Source organism: Narcine bancroftii, chromosome 5 (assembly GCF_036971445.1).
Source record: "Narcine bancroftii isolate sNarBan1 chromosome 5, sNarBan1.hap1, whole genome shotgun sequence".
NCBI classification, from domain to species: domain Eukaryota; kingdom Metazoa; phylum Chordata; class Chondrichthyes; order Torpediniformes; family Narcinidae; genus Narcine; species Narcine bancroftii.
The window spans coordinates 18,845,415-18,863,105 of NC_091473.1; the positions used below are offsets into that span (position 1 = coordinate 18,845,415).

Sequence of the window (17,691 nt, forward strand, 5' to 3'; positions counted from 1 at the left end):
CTCCTATAATTTTTGTGGATGTTTGGATATTTGTACCCTGTAAATTACCCCAAGTGTGGATGAATGGAGGGACTTTTTCGAAATATGTAACACGGAAAAGCAATGGAAATGAGATTATTGCAGAGACTAGCTCTTTAAAGAAAGGGCGGAATGGATAGCGTGGTGGTTTGCACAGTGCTACTATAGTGCTGGTGACCTGTTCGAATCCTGAGCTGTCTGGAATGATTTTGTCTGTTCTACATGCGACCGCATAGGTTTCCTCTGGGTGCTCTGGCTCTTCCAATTCTTCAAATTACGCATGGGGTTGGTCGCCAACAATGATGAGTCGGCTTATGGAGAGGAGGTTGAAAGGCTTGTATGGTGGATCAAGAGCAAGAACCTGAGTCTCAACGTGGACAAGATGATTATAGACTTCAGGTGGATGAGGACCCACTCCCCACTACATATCAATGGCGAAAGAGTGGGGAGCACAAAGTTCCTTGCTATCCATTGAAAAGACTCCTGGAAACACAACGCCTCCTCATTAGCTAGGAAGGCACAGCAGCACATACACTTCCTAAGTAGGATAAGGCTACCAGCCACCACCCTAATAACATTTTACAGGAGTGTAGTGATAGACTGCTACCACCAGAAGGAGTCAGAGATAGAGTGTGTGGTATCTGGGGAAGGTTGAATCATGGGAATGCTGTTGCATCTTGGGTAGATTCAAAATTCATGCCTTCACAAGAAGTCTTGGGTTTGTGTGTGTTCTCTCTTAGTGCTCTTTACTTTAGTTTATAAATCTAGTTGTTTAAAAAATAACCCAAATTTCTTTATTGTAATAAAAGAAACATCATACAGTACCAGGAATGATGCTGTAAAATGGACTGGAAATGCCAACCATGAGTGGAGGCTGTTTAAGCAAGGATTTATGCTGTACCTGCCAGTCATTGGAATCGATAGCCAACCGGATATGAGGAAGATTGCAATACTACTAACAGACCTTGAGTTGGGAAATCAGTAGGTGAGTCACTTGTCCAGCTTTTGATTTGCTCACAACCTGGAAGTTTGAACACAATGTTTTAAACTTATTGGAAGTTTTTTGTAGTTCAATTTATTAAGAAATGATGCCTTCTGAAAGTTCTGTGAGGAAGTGAATGCTAATCTTGTTGAACACTTTATATACAGAGCCCTCTATCATGTTTGGGACCAAGACACATTTTTTGTTTATTTACCCCTGTGCTCCACTGTTATAAATTTGTAATCAAACAATTCACATGTGATTAAAGTGCAAATTCCAGATTTTATTCAAGATTATTTGTATAGATTTTGGTTTGACCATGTAGAAATTATAGCACTTTTTCTGTGCTGGCGTTGCCTTGCGCTAACCGCTATGCCAACTGTGCTGCCACATTGTAAGCAGTTAGATAAATGTTTCAAAAAGCTGTGTCAACAGCCCAATGTTCCTGGATGTGGTATCAAAACAGAAAATGCTGGAATCACTTAGCAGCTTGAATCAGAATTTATATCACGAACATGTGCCACGAAATTCATCGTTTTGCAGGTGGAATAATTGCTAGAAATTACATTTGTTTAAAAAAAACAGTGCAAAAGAAGAGAAAATGAGGCAGTGTCTGTGATTCATTGTACATTCAGAAATTTGATGGCAAAGGTGAAGAAGCTGTTTTTGTATCAGTGGGTATTCGTCCTCAGACTCCTATTACCTCCTTCCTGATGGTACCAGTGAGAAAGGTAAAGATTCCATTGTTGTCGCATAATACTACATTTAGAATGTGACATACATGAAATTCTTTAACTTTTGCCTACCGTAAGGCAGAGTGTCTCCACTTTACAGAATGCTACAGCACCTGGTGTTCCTAGGTGGTCTCTCCTCCAAGTACTGACCAGGCCTGAGCCTCCTTAGCTTTTGAGAACAGATAATTTCAGACGTATTCAGACTATTAGGCTTCTGTGAGAGCATGGCCTGGGTGATGAGGGTCCATGATAATGGAGGCTGGTTTCTTGAGCCACTGTCTCTTGAAATGTCTTTGGTGGAGTAAGGCTACTGTCCATGATGGTGCAGGTGGTGTTTACAATTCTCTGTAGCCTTTTCCTTTTGTGTGCATTGGCCCCTCAATACCAAATAGTGATGAAACCAGCAGAATGCTCTCCATGGTACATTGATCGAAATTTGCAAGTTTTTGATGATGTATCAAATCTTCTTAAACTCCTAACGAAGTATAGCTGCTGAAGAGCCTTTTTCATGATTGCATTGACATGAAGACCCCAGGATAAATCTTTAGAGGTTTTGAAGTTCTTAACCCTTTCCACTGATGACCCCTCGATGAGAACTGGTTTACGTTCTCCTGATTTCCCATTCCTGTGGTCCAGAATCAGTTCCCTAGTTTTTTTAACTTTGAGGTCAAGGCTGTTGTAATGAGACCACTCAACTAGCTGATCTATTTCTCTCCTGTACCCTTCCTCATTGCCATCTGTTATTATGCCACTGTCCGTGGTGTCATCATTTATATGTGCCTAGCCACGCAGTGGACTGTAGAATGAGAAATTGAGTTTGTGTTTTAGATTGAAGACCTTTCATCAGAACTCATAGCTCTTGTCTCCCTTTCCTCAGATGCGGCCCAGAGTATGGCCGGCATTTTCTGTTTTTATTTCAGATTTTCAGCAGCTGCAACTCATGGATTTTCATTTCCTGATGTAGGAATAATTTTATATTAAGACAAAAATACAAACTATGATTTAATTGACCAAGCAATGCATTGCCTTGCTTTGATTACTCTGAATATTTTGGGGTACATCGAGTCATGAAACCCTCAAAAATGGGGGTCGACTTACATGCCAGATATACTTTTGAGACCTTTAATTCAGGTCAAAAACGTTTGACACTGATACTGAGTAGAAGTCAACTCTGGAAGCGCTGATTCGGTGTACTAGTTGACCCTGGATCCACCTCCCATCGCTTGTGTCGCCATTCCCCACACCTCCCCACTGCTGGGCACCAACATAACTCACCCAGGCATTCTATAATTGTAGAGCCCGAGGTTGTGCAGTAGGCCAAGGATTTTTTAAAAACTTTGTTTTACTTGCTTAATATTCAGCTTTGTAACTTGGTGACTGGGGTGTTGTAATATATTTTGGGTTGTTGCTAGGAGACCCGGACAGCCCAAAAATGGGGTGTTGACATAAGCCCGATATACGATAATACCATTAAAATTAGGCTATAAAAGTGGTGGGGGGGGGGGGTCAACTATCTGTCAGTTGATATATGCTGAAATATAATTAAAAAAAACCCTGCTGGCCTTCCATTTTTGATATACCTTTTACAGTGAAGATCCGCTTAGAGTCAGCTAAGCCAATTGCAAAAATTCAGAAAAATTTCCCTATTTCTATATAGTAGGTTCAAAAATTCTGTGATGTAACCAAGGCTACCACATTATCGAATCAGGTATATGAATTTTCTAGTTGCAGAGGAAATTTGGAATGCAATTAAAAAAAAAAAAAAATTTTAATTGCTAAAAGCTCAGAGTACATTGATTTACCTACAGGGTGGTGTTCAAGTTTATTGTCATCTGATATCAATATACATGCACATCCTGACAAAACAGTGCATCTCTTGACCACGGGATCATAGTTCAGACATACAGCAGGCCCTACTCATAAATGACATATATACACAGCGAGCCAAAATAAATACGTATAGAAAAAAATTCATGGGTTTCAAGGATTGTTCAACAGTCTCATCACTTGCGGGAAGAAACTGTTCCTATGCTGTTTTCAAAGTCATTTCCAGTTCCTTAAAAATGAAACTCTGTGATGTCACACATCGTAATGCAGGTGAACCGGCTCTGTATGTGTGGGCCGCAGTAGCGGAGCAATGGCGTTAAAATGGCGCCGTCGGGTTCGGGGATTCCTCATGGACTCGGCCATCATACACTCCCTTTCGGCTGCATCATGATGTCACAGCCAACGTGGTGACACGGCGTGAGATCGCCCTTAAAGAGCAGTGTGCGAGCTTTCAAATAAACAGTTGAATCTGAAACTCACCTCAGCGTGTGGTTCTTTCCGACTTCGCTCTTTGTAGCTACCTCTACAACTCAGTCATTATGTGATTTAAAATTAGAATATTGGTTGAGATGCAATTTAAAAATACCAAATCTTTACCAATAAAATAATATTCAACTGTATTTTTAAAACTGCATTATGGTACTCTTTGAAATCAATCAGTGATTTTTTTTTCCTAAAATGATTTCAAAGATTGAAAAATTGTATTTTAAAAATGTTGCCTGATTGTACCATGACATGGCAGATGTTAGGTTTTGCAAACAGGGAAATAAGTTTGGCTAGAAGTTTTTGGAAAATCCTTTTTTCAAAACAAAGTTTAATTTATGTATGCATTTTAAATTGTATATTGTAGAAGTGCCACTTAAAAAATTGGCAGTGATTTTAAGCTGAAATTATTTTATGTATCTTATGGTAGAGCATTGACATATTGACTTCTAGTTGAAATTCCTTTTTCCTGTGGGCAAGGCAGAATTACCCCTAATTGGTCGTACAAAAATAAACTGTACATGGTGTAAATTCTTTTTGGGCTGCTGCCCTGTTGTGCTCCAGGCCACATCAAAAAGTTATAGATGTGGTATATTAAAATCCCTCCTCCCACCTTCACACCTCTCCTCCCCCAAAATCCCTAGAAAGGAAAAAGAAAATAGAAAAAAGATAAAGAAGGACCGGAGAATGCCAAAGGGATAGAGCATTTATATCATAAAGTCTAATATTGGAGGTTTATAGGGTCTTCAGAGAGTCTATTAAACATACAAATCCACATTTTGTTAATATTTTCCAAAATACAGGATATTTATTTTGTAAACTGTAAGTAATCTTCTCAAGTGGCTATGAAGTTCTGCACGCCATCTTTCCATGCCTAAATCTGTATCTGACTTCCATGATGTTGTGATGCATTTCCTAGAGACTGCTAAGGCAATTTGTTCAAATTCAGTTTGATACAAAGTTAATTTTAATTTAGGTCTTATAACCTTAATATTACGGAATAAAAATAATGTCAGATCCAGTGGGAACTTCGTCCTCATAATTCATTCCAAAAATTTACTGACTTTCAACTAGAAATATTCAACTTTAGGACACTGCCAAGTAGAATGCAAAAAAGATCCAATTTCACGTACAGACCTAAACCTAAATCTGAAAATGCAGGATTCAATCGGTTTAGTTTTTGTGGTGTCAAATATAACTGTTGCAAAAAATTATATTAACCTAACCTATTCCTAACATTTATAATTTTCTTTCATATTATCCTTGCATAATTCCATCTAATCTTCCTCATTTATTTGTCTTTTTAAATCCACTTCCCATCTTAATCTCAATTTATGCACCCCTATTGTGGGGGCTTCCCTTTGAAGTAAATTATACATTACAGAAATAAATTTACTTACATTACTAAAACGAATCAATAATTCCAATTCACTCCAGCTAGGTATCATCAAACTCGGCCCTTTTTAATCAATCAAAATGCCTTAACTTGATAATAGCAAAGGAAAGTATTATTAGGCGCATTAAATTTATTCTTCATTCGCTCAAGTGTTATAAATATTCCAGCTTCAAAAGAATCCTCTATCCTCTCAATACCCATCTGCATCCAAGTCCTCAAAAATTGATTATTTATAGGATATGGCATTAGTCTATTTTGACAAAAGGTCATTTTTCATGAAACTAAACCTTTTCTACCTATTTCATAATCAATCTCATTCCATAACTCAATCAAATTTTTAAAAATAGGTGTTTTCCTACTTCCTACCAACAATTATTGATAAAATCCTGTAAATTTATTTCTCCTATTTCACTAAGTTCTCTATTAACCCAAGCAGGAATTTTATCTAAACTAAATACACATTAATGTAGATTAATACATCTCAATTGAGCAGTTTTATAATAATTCTTAAAATAGTGAAGTTGTAAACCCCCCCAATTCAAATTTCTAAGTCAATTTTTCCTAAGAAACCTTTGCCATTTTTTTTCCATCAAAACTTGCAAACAATCACATTTAAATCCTTAAACATTTTTTGAGGAATTGAGATGGAAATCGACTGAAAAAGATATTGAACTCTGGGGAAAAATATTCATCTTAACACAATTTACACCTCCTACTCAAGTAATAGGTAGGGTAATCCACTTATTCAAATCTTCAGCAATTTTATTAAGTGGCCACTTTGGGAATCACTTATGTAAACAAATAAAAGAACTGTAAACAGATAACAAATGTAAACAAATTGACTGTGCAATGCAGAGAGAACAAAGAAAATCAAGCAATGAAGTGCACAAGTAAGAGTCCTTAAATGAGTCTCTGATTGATTTTGTCATTGAGGATACAGATGGTGGAAGGGTAGCATCTGTTTCTGAACCTGGTGATGTGAGTCTTGTGGCACCTATACCTCTTTCCTGATGGCAGCAGCGAGAACAGAGTGTATGCTGACTGGTGTGGGTCTTTAATGATTGTTGCTACCCTCTGACAGCAGCGTTCTCTATAGGTGTTCTCGATAGTGGGGACGGTTTTGCCTGTAATGTCCTAGACTGTGTCCACTACCTTTTGGAGGGCTTTACACTCAGGGATATTGGTATTCCCATGCCAGACTGTGATGCAGTCCACTTTACGCCACACCTCTGTAGAAATTTGCTTGGGTTTCTGGTGTTACACCAAACCTCCACAAATTCCTGAGGAAGTAGAGGGGCTGGCATACTTTCTTCAAAATGCCATTAGTGTGTGGGGTCCAGGAAAGCTCCTCCAAGAGAGTGATTCCCAAGAATTTAAATTTGCTCACTCTCTCCACCTCTGATCCCCCAATGATCACTGGATTGTAAACCTCTGGCTTTCCTTTCCTGAAGTCAACAATCCACTCCTTAGTTTTGGTGACATTGAGTGCAAGGCTGTTGTTGGTGCACCATTCAGCCAAGTTTTCAAACTCTGTCCTGTATGTTGACTCATTCCCTTCCTTTATATTAGCCCACTACTGTGGTATTGTCAGCAAATTTCTAGATGGTGATATTGTCATACTGAGCTGCAGTCATAGGTGTAAAGTGAGTAGAGTAGGGGGAAAAGAACACAGTCCTGTGGTGCTCCAGTACTGATGGAGATTGTGGTCTGGAGGTGAGGAAATCCATGATCTAATTACACAGTGGGGTGTTAACTCCCAGGTCTTTGAGTTTGCTGCTCAGTTTTGAGGGGATGATGGTGTTAAATTCGTAAATGTAGTCAATAAAGAGCATCCTGATGTCTGCATCTTTGCTAGAATGTGGACTGTTATTACCTTTACTAAAATTTAATGCATTATTTACTCAGCTGCAATGTAACACATTTTGCAGCCTAGTTCGCCAGACAATTTTCAAACATAAGAAAGTACTTAATGTGCAAAAATAATTCTCTTTTTTTAACCTTTGTGGCAAGCACCTTGTTAACATCAAGGTGCCTTTTTACCAAACGGCTTTTTTTCATTTGAGTCCTTGCTTTCTCTTTGTTTATCCATGAATATCAATCAAAATGGAGTCCATTACTGCTCACCGTGGACTGAATGGACTAATTCACAATCATTGTGATCTTATTGGCTTCACTTGCTATTTGCTGCACGGGCAAGGCGCACTTCTGTCAGGTAACGGTGTCTTCAAATGTGAAAATTAATTCCTTTCCCTCTTGTTCCACTGATGACTGCAGTTAAATTCGCAAAGAGACAGTTTGTTAGTTTGGAATTTTGAACATTTTTCAATGTTCTAATTTTAAGTATTCCTTCTTTTCCTATGTTTCACTTTCATGAATGGTAAGACATCTTTTTGGCAGTCAAGAAATAGAAGGAAATTAAAAAAAAACATTGGAAGCAGAATGGCATCTGGTGCTTGCTTTGTCATCCAATACATGGCTGATTTGTCAACTCAGTGACACTTCTATGCACTAACCTCAAATCCTATTTAACATCTAAGAATCTATCAAACTCTGGTTTGTTCATCTTCAGGGATTGAGCTTCCACAGACCCTTTGAGAAGAGAATTCAAAATAAAAATGTTCTCATCTCTGATCCATTTACTATCCCCTTTATTTCATGAACGGTGACCATCCTGGTTCCAGTCATCCCCAGCCGTGGAAACTATTAACTCCACATCAAACTAGTTCAAAGCCAGAAGAATTTTGTAGGCTTGGAACAACAGCTTGCAGGGTTGCTTCTCATGAATAAGCTTGGTCACATTACTTAAATTGCTCATGCCAGGAAGGATGAAGGTTATGGATGTAGACATGTTGGGACAATTGGATGCAAGATTTATCCTTGGGGTGAGGTGAACAAAAGGATACAACCTTAAAATTAAAGCCAACCCATTGAAGAGTTCTATCAGAAAGGATCTTCACACATGTTCAGTGGAAATTTGAAATATTCACCTTCAAGTTTCAGAGCCAGGACCATTAGGGTGAGAAACAGCTTCTTCCTACAGGTAGTGAGAATGCTGAATGACTAAATGAGCTATTCACACTAACTATCTGAGACACTACTATTTGTGAAACAATATTTATTTTTATATATGTGCCTATTTGTCCTGTATATGAATTGCTTGTCTGTACGAAAATTGTGTCTGGTTGTGTGTTTGCATGTTTTGAACTGAGGATGGGAGAACACTGTTTTGTCGGGTTATATTTGTACAATTGGATGGTAAATAAACTTGAACATGAATAAATGTTTGGAGACTGGGTTTTAAATGGAGATTGATTGCTTCTGTGTTAACCAAGGATCATCTGAGTTGTAGAACTAAAGTGGGTAATCAGAGTTGAGGGATGAATGAAACTGAAAAATAGAACAAGATTAACTAGCTGAATGATGTGTTCTCATTCCTATGTGACTTCAATATATTTTTTTCCTTTTGGTGAACACTTCTATTTGGAGTATTCAAGTTTAGAAAGCTCATTAGGAGCAAATAGGCAAGATAGAGCACGACCTATAAACTGAAACCTATCCCTTACACTCAGATAGAGAAAATACAGCACTGAAAGAAAATGGGAGCCTTAAAAAAACGCATGAGGGAGGATTACAAATTGTTCTGGAGAAAATCTACAACTTCAGCACCCAAGGCTGTCATTGAGTTTTCAAAGGGACATAATCCTTGCTAACTGTAAATTTATCTCATCCTTAAAATCGCAAGTACCTCATATCTAATTCGTTTTCTCATTTTGTTTTCCCCAGGATCTCATTTTCAGGTGTTATCTTTTCCTATTCCAATTAATTGGCATGAACTCTTATTTTCATTATTATTTACTTCTTCTCCTAACCAGCAGCTATGATATCTGTCTTATTCCCAGAATGCCTTTCTGGACCTCAGCAGTGGAATACTAAAGTTTATTTGTGGTTTCCTGGATCTATTACGTATTATTTTCTACAATGCATTCCTTCCATAATTCACTCAACTAGAAAGAACACCGAGCATACATAGAACACCACAGCACAGTACAGACCCTTCAGCCCTCGATGTGCTGACCTACATATTCCTACCAAAAACAAGCTCAACTTTTCTTCGTAATCCTTTATTTTTCTTCCATCCATGTTCTTGTCTCTTAAGTGAGTCTCTTAAATGCCCCCAATGTTTCAACCTCCACCACCCCTGACAATGCATTCCTAGCAGCCTCAAGTCTCTGTGAGAGAGGGAAAAAAAAATTACCCTGATGTCTCCCCTAAACTTTTCTCCTTTCACTTTGTACAGATGTCTTCTGGTGTTTGCTACTCTTGATCCAGGTAAAAGGCACTGGCTGTCTACCTTATCTAGGCCTCTCAGAATCTTGTAGACCTCTATTAAATCCCCTCTCATCTTTCTTTGCTCCAAAAAGTACTTGCTCTGCAAACCTTGCCTCATAAGACGTGAGAGAAAGAACATATATTTTCTAAAATCTTGTCGTGTCTCCCAGCAATAGTTCAGAATTCTTTAAATTAATGAATTATTGTTTAGCCGCTGCTGAATTGAAAAGAATAATGTGCTCAACCATTAATTGATTGGAATTTTGGCATATTTGGCTGTGGGAATGGTCATTGAGTGAAAAGAGTTGATCATCTCTTGAATAGCTAGACTGCCTGCAGCAGCTTTCAAAACAAAACTGAGACTTTAAGCAGAGAGCTGGAAATTTTTTGTTGATTAATTAGTGTTGGAGCTTGTGCCCTTTAAATTGTTATGTTCTAATAATTCCCAGTTGGTAGAGAGAGTGATTGCAGTCAGTGTGAACATGAAGTGCTCTACTCAACCAACATGAAGTAATCAAGTTCTGTATAATTAATTTCCATTCAGAGATGCAATTTTATATTTAATATTTTCATGATTGAAATCCAGAGAGCTTCATGGTACAGCTCATTTCTTTGGCTCATCTTGGCGATATTCAGCTTTGCTGATTCTCTACAATACAAAAAGCCACAAAGGAAATTCAGTAATTAAGATTAAATAGATAGGCTTGAGATTAATCAAGATTGGGCTACTGTATTTCTACTGAGTCAAAATAACAATGATGCTTCTCCATTCTGACTTGCTCATGATATGAGTCAACATTACAGGCTGATGGGAAATGAGCATTTCATTTGGATAGCACCTTCTATGTTTATAGTTAATTAAATACTTTTGAAATATAGATAAAGTAACTATGTTTGAAAATGCAGCAACTTGTTTGCACACAACCACACCCCACAAAAACAGCAAATTATGTTTATGTGTATTAATTATGCTTTTGGAGAGACTTGTATTGTGTCAGGTCAAAGGAAGGCTCACTTTCTACCTTCCTGACAGAGTAGATGGGATTGTCACTTTAATGCCGTCCATCAAAAAAAAATGTGGTGCTGTTGGGGTGCAGGGTTACTGCTGATGCAGACACGGGAGAGTGGGGAGCTCCACAGAGTCATACTGCCTGGTCCGAATCCCGATGGCTCTGTACAGGCTTTAAAGGAGCTGATGCTCTTTGTTTAAAATCCTGCAATCAGAGAGTTCTGTGCCCTAGATAGCGTGCTTGTGCTGGGCAATGTTCCACGAGGGGATACAGACTCTGGGGAGCAGCAGAATGGCGTAGGGCACCAGAAATGGAGAGAAGTAGCATGGGAGACAAACCTACAGGGAAGGTGACCATGGCAACAAACCAGCGAGGAGCTAAGGGCCGTAGGGCTCATATGGGTTGCAGGTGTCTAGTGACTCGTGCTCAAAGACTAACACAGGCTGCGGGCTGGTGGCATCTTGTGGTCGAAAGACCCACACAGGCTGTGGGCTGCTGGAGATTGGCTCAATGGAACCAGGTATTGGAGTCGGAATTCGAGAGGATGCTGAAGAAAAGAAGGGCTCCCGAAGAGCCTTGGGTACTGAAAGCCTCCTGATCACGTTGGAGGTTTGGGCCTGGAGCTCGGGCTGCCAATGGTTTGAACAGGTGGTTGCAGAAGCTGCAGAAGCACTGGACACACAGTTTCTCAGAAGGGAGTCTCTGTTGCATCACTTCTGCTGACAAAAATTGAAGCATATTATGTGTATTACATTTTTATGCATTTTTACCTGACCAAAGAAACCTTAAGGTGGCACTTTCCACAGTCTCTTTGTGATGTCAGCCAAGGATACAGAAACATATCCCCAAAGGTGGTTTGAATGCACATTGTGACTCAGGCTTGAACTGTTTCAGTGAGTAACGGCTTATATTTAAGCATGAATATAGTAATATACAGTGAATTTTCTTGTTGCATACCTCCTTCTGATACTGGAAAATAGCTAGCAATTCAAAGTAACTAAGGAAGTGCTTCATAGAAGATGAGATGACTGTGTAAAGACAGCATTGTTCGTGTTGCGATCTCTCCTCAGAGACAGGCATTCCAAACAATGTAGCCACAGAATAGAGTGGAGGTGGTCATATGCAGGCATGAATGTAAATGAAAGCTGTTGATAGATTGGATTGCTGATTTCATGCATTTGTATATCAGCGCTCACACCCCTAACGTCGAAGTACTCGAGATGGCAGAGGTCGACAGCATCGAGTCCACGCTGCTGAAGATCCAGCTGCGCTGGATGGGTCACGTCTCCAGAATGGAGGACCATCGCCTTCCCAAGATCGTATTATATGGCGAGCTCTCCACTGGCCACCGTGACAGAGGTGCACCAAAGAAAAGGTACAAGGACTGCCTAAAGAAATCTCTTGGTGCCTGCCACATTGACCACCGCCAGTGGGCTGATAACGCCTCAAACCGTGCATCTTGGCGCCTCACAGTTTGGCGGGCAGCAGCCTCCTTTGAAGAAGACCGCAGAGCCCACCTCACTGACAAAAGGCAAAGGAGGAAAAACCCAACACCCAACCCCAACCAACCAATTTTCCCTTGCAACCGCTGCAATCGTGTCTGCCTGTCCCGCATCGGACTGGTGAGCCACAAACGAGCCTGCAGCTGACGTGGACTTTTTACCCCCTCCATAAATCTTCGTCCGCGAAGCCAAGCCAAAGAAAGAAGATATCAGCACTAGGCTTTGTGGTCTTTCCTTATCAGCCCTGCATTTTTGGTTTTTCTTTTACTTCTGGTCATATCATATATGACTTAAAGTTGCATCAACTGAGGCAACAATAGCAATAACCATCACGTCAAGTTCAACTTATCAAAGGGCGCAATTCCAATCAGGCTAACATACATATGTGAATAGAAATAGAACTTCACTTTGGTAATGAAAGAGAGAGTATTATTCTGGGTCATTCCGTTTTATAGGTGATCAAGAAATGGATGTTGACCGTAGATATTAAATAGGGGGTCGCCAGGGTTTCCAGATTTGGTGCCTTTGGTGCCAAAAGGCACATCCTTGAATTGTTTGGCAGCAGAAAGTGCCGACTGGCGGTTTTAGAAGATTTTTAAGCACTTTTCAGTTCTGTTGGCAGTCTTTACTACTTAAAAAAAATTATCGGGTGCCAAATCCAGCAACCCTGCCTGCAACAAGAAATTTCTATACTCTCATCTGACTGGGCAAAAATCAAGTTTCCAGAGAATGTTAAGAGTAAAGGAGGAAGAAGAAGGCCTGCAGCTAAGAAACCGACTGAATTTTCACCCAATTGCCAGACAGAGGGAGTGTTGAGTGAGTAGTGCATGAAGCTCTCCTTTCTTCCAGTTACAGACCAGCACCCCCCCCCCCCCTTCCCCAATCAGTTCTCAGCTTTTCTCTCCTGTCCATGTCTTGGCTGTTGTTCTGTGCTTCTCCCTCTGCCCCTTTTCCTCCTCCCTTTGCCCCCTTCCTCCTCCCTCTGCCCCTTTTCCTCCTCCCTCCTCCCTCTGCCCCCTTGCCCTCCTCCCTCTGCCCCCTTGCCCTCCTCCCTCTGCCCCCTTGCCCTCCTCCCTCTGCCCCCTTGCCCTCCTCCCTCTGCCCCCTTGCCCTCCTCCCTCTGCCCCCTTGCCCTCCTCCCTCTGCCCCCTTGCCCTCCTCCCTCTGCCCCCTTGCCCTCCTCCCTCTGCCCCCTTGCCCTCCTCCCTCTGCCCCCTTGCCCTCCTCCCTCTTCCTCCTTGCCCTCCTCCCTCTGCCCTTCTCCTCCTCCCTCTACATTTTTTAATTTTGGCACCTGTCTGCTTTTTATTCTTACCTTGGAGAAGGGCTCAGGCCTGAAAAATTCAATATATATCTTTGGCTCTGATGGATGCTGTGGACCTGCTGAGTTCCTCCAGCTCTTTTTCTTATATTTATTATTTTACCAGTGTGACAACTGTCTGATAATGGCAGGAAAGAAATGGTCTTTGAATGGTCTTTCCAGATGGGAGGAGGCAGAAGCGAGTGTGCTCAAGGGTGGGATACGTCTTTTAATACAGTATGTTGGCTGCTTTTCCAAGGCAGAGGGAAGTATAGATGGAGCACATAAGGGTAGCAGGATGGTCTGGGTGGCACAGTTGGTGCAACACCGTTACAGCGCCAGCGATCGGGACTGGGGTTCCAATCCCACGGTGTTTGTAAGGAGTAGGAATTTTCTCCGCGTGTCTGTGTTTCCTCCCACTGTTCAAAACATACTGGAAGTTGTGTGCAATTGGGTGGCTCAGGCTTTTGGGCCTAAATGGCCCGTTACTATGCTGCATATTAAAATCTTAAAATTTAAAAAAAAATTCTCAGTGGGTCAGGAAATGTTTGTAAAAAGAGAAACCGAGGTAACATTTCAGGTTGATAAAAGCTGCCAGTGGCTTCCTGACCTGCTGAATTTCTCCAGCATTTTCAATTTTCACCCTTTTTTACATTCGCAGCTCTTAAACTGACATCAAAAAAAACTTTAAAGTGTATTTTAACAACCATTAGACAGAATTCAAGTATATTTCCTTGGGAACAGGATGTGTATGCATTATTAAACTAGCTGGGATCCACAATCAAGATTATGAAGGGAGAGCCTGGAAATGAAATCAATGGCGGGTTCATCATGTGTATCAAGCAGAGAATTGCACAGTCCTATTCGGTGACCAATTACTATTGTAGACAGTATTGCCTTCCTCATTATTAACAGTGAGATGTGGAGCTATTCAGTAGAATATCAAGGGCACATTTACAAATATCAACCAACAAATCTCTAGCCGATGAATGAGTTTATACTACTTCAAATGTCATGATGCAACTCCTTAAATAAGTCTTTGTTGTCTTTTGCTGATGGATTGCAGGTCAAATTTCCTTCTTTGTAATTGTAAGAGAGTTTTAATATTGGTAAGGAGACATTTGAAAATAAATGGGATAAAATATGTGGTAAAATAGATGATGTCTAAGTTAGTTAACCTTTTTACGTTTCATCATTTCAAAGAATCTGCTTTGGCTCTTGGAAATTTTCTTTGCACTTTGTAATACTAACTCCCTTAAAATGATCTTTAAACACATTTCAATATACAGTGTGCATTGAATCACCCCGAAGCCCCTCGTGTCAAAAAATCCAGAATTTTCTAAATTTCTACCAAGTATGTTGGTAGATTTAAATTATTAATGCTTATAACTGAACATCCTTGGAAGGAATTGTAGTATTGGTCTCAGATTTGTATTGAAAGGAGAGTTTAGCTTCCCTCATGATGGTTCCTATTTAGCAAGTAATTTGAAAGAACAAAACTACTTGAAATCACTTTGCTGAAACTTTAAGGAGGATTGAACCTTCAAGCTAATGGAAGGAAGTTTTGCAGTAGTGTTAGGTGAATGGAAATTGAGCTAAGAAGAGCGAGAATAAGCTTGGAGGAAATGTTGGAGGTTGTTATTTGTGAGATAATCAAAGGGTAAAGGGGAGGTGGTGGAAATACAGACTAGGATGGCAAAGGAGCACCTCAGAGAGTGACACAAAAACTGCAGAATGAGGTAGAATCAAAGTAGGACTGAAATACGCAGAAGGACTATGTGTAATGGGGTTGCATAGGTTGTAGAACAAGAGACGACTCACAGAACTGTTTTCCAGCATTTATTTGCTCATTTTTTGATGACAAAGTAATATAACGATTGTCCTCTAAGTTTTCTTCCTTCTCTGACCCATTTTCTCTCTTGGTAAGGCTACAGCAGTGTGTGAGACAGGAAGGGAGGGGCATAGGAGTTGCACAAGAAATGCACACCACCAAACTCATTCTCTCCAGAAACATTATTAAAATGACAGTAAGTACAAGTGACTCATTGAGATAAAATTCACAAATATATGATTTAATTAATAAAAATTAATTAAAATACATTTTTAAGTCTATTACACATGTAACAAGTGATTATTAGGAGCATGTTGTTGATCTGGAGTATATAATTACAGAGGAGCAAATTTATTGAAGTATATACTTGTGTGAGAATTTAATATTTGAATTTTGCCATTGTAACATTCTGAATAACAGTGGTATTGAAAAACGTAAAGAATCTTGGCTGTGATTGTGAGTTCTTAGGATTCAATGTCCTATCTGAGAAACGAGTGTAATTATGAATGAATTATGATTCCCTGCTTTGAACTCTACTTGGGATTAGAAAGTGGTCTTTGGTATTTATTAATCTGCTCAATGTCCAATGGATTTTATGACTCCCAGTAAATAACTTGAGAGACTGAGGCTGAGTCATTGATCTACGGGCTTTTATTCACAATGGACAAGAGCCTTGTCCTGTGCCATAATCTGGGCTTTCTGGGGAAGAGTTAGCGTGTTACATGTTCATAAGAGGGAGGTGCAGTCACCTTACGAGGTGGCACCAGGTAATCAGAATACAGCAGTTCACCTCATTTTAATAGCTTAATTGTACTGCAATTAATATATTGTCCTGAAGATTTGGTTTAGATTTGTTTTCATCTTTTGGGCAAATTTATTCCATGAAATGATTTTACTCTTGGAGCAAATGTTTTGTCCTTTCTACATGTCAATCACATTGAAACTTCAGTCAAAACAAAATCGAAATGCATGTATAGTCATTTAAATATCCTGAATATTGAAACGTGTTGGCCTCAGTAAAATGCTACTAACAAGCACTCTGTAATCTCTGTCTGTAGATGCCATTCACACACACCCATTGGCAAAATGTGTTCAGTGTCATCCTGCCACAGTGAGGTGAACAGGCAGGAGGGGTAGCAGTCAAATTAAAAAAAAAACATTTTTAATTTAAATTTAGACATACAGCACGGTAACAGGCCATTTTGGCCCACGAGTCTGTGCCGCCCAACTGGACCCAATTGACCTACAACCCCCGGTACCTTTGGATCGATGGGAGGAAACTGGAGCCCCTGGGGAAAACCCATGCAGACATGGGGGAAATGTACAAACTCCTTACAGACAGTGCGGGGTTCAAAGCCCGATCCAAATTGCTGGTGCTGTAAAGGCATTGCCCTAACTGCCTCGCCAACCGCGGCGCCCCTACACTAACCGTGCTGCCCCAAACTGCAGAATTTTCTCTCATAAATAAAAAGCATACATTTTAAGGAATTTTTTTCAAATACCAAAGAAATAAAGCTAGATGCACATATATGTAACAAGATAAAAAATACCAGTACATGATTACAAATTTGGGATTTTTTAAATTACTTTGAAAGCCAGAGAATTTTGAAATATGGTTTTGGGGCCAGACTGTTTTATAAATTGAAATTAATTTGTTCAATGTTGAAAAAACATTGTACTTCAAATAAGAAGACTTAATATTTTGGGTTTATAGTCAGGGTGGTCTAGGGTGGCATGATTGGTGTAGCGGTTAGCACAACGCCTTTACATTTCCAGCGATCAGGACTATGGTTCGAATCCCACGCTGTCTGTAAAGAGTTTGTACATTGTCTGTGTGGGTTTTCCCCAGGGACTCCGGTTTCCTCCCACCGTTCGAAACGTACTGGGGGTGTAGGTTAATTGGGTGTAAATTGGGCAGCATGGGATCGTGGGCCAAAAATGGCCTGTTGCTGTGCTGTATGTCAAAATTTATAAAATTTAAATAATTGAAGTAGTCACTAATTCTGGGTTCAGTTTACAATACAGAGAAGCCTGTGGAGAAATGGGGTATCATTGTTAAAAAAAATCTGGACTTCTGCAGTTAATGGTCCAACTGCAGCAATTGATTATGTAAAAAATATCCTTGTCTTGCCGGCTTTTATGAACTTAACAGATTCTTCTGTATATTGTGAGTTATGTTTCATTGTAAGTCTAAATAGGTCTCAAGGCAACTGTAATTGCTGAAGGGTTTGAATGCCCTTTTCAACTCATTAGGAATGTTAATATCATGCTTAAATCCT

The 17,691-nt window shown here is 39.9% G+C and overlaps 2 long non-coding RNA genes across 3 annotated transcripts in view; one reads left to right on the forward strand and one right to left on the reverse strand.

Moving 5' to 3' along the window:
* The window catches only part of LOC138762633 (uncharacterized), a 287,652-nt gene that overhangs the window by 62,163 nt on the left and 207,798 nt on the right, over positions 1-17,691 (forward strand). For both annotated transcript variants that reach the window (XR_011356992.1, XR_011356996.1), the window contains one exon: positions 828-1,003. This is a non-coding gene — a long non-coding RNA (uncharacterized lncRNA). The remainder of the gene's footprint in view (positions 1-827; positions 1,004-17,691) is intronic.
* LOC138762632 (uncharacterized) overlaps positions 10,313-17,691 on the reverse strand; it is a 100,947-nt gene continuing 93,568 nt past the window's right edge. Inside the window, exon 3 of the long non-coding RNA XR_011356991.1 lies at positions 10,313-10,418. This is a non-coding gene — a long non-coding RNA (uncharacterized lncRNA). The remainder of the gene's footprint in view (positions 10,419-17,691) is intronic.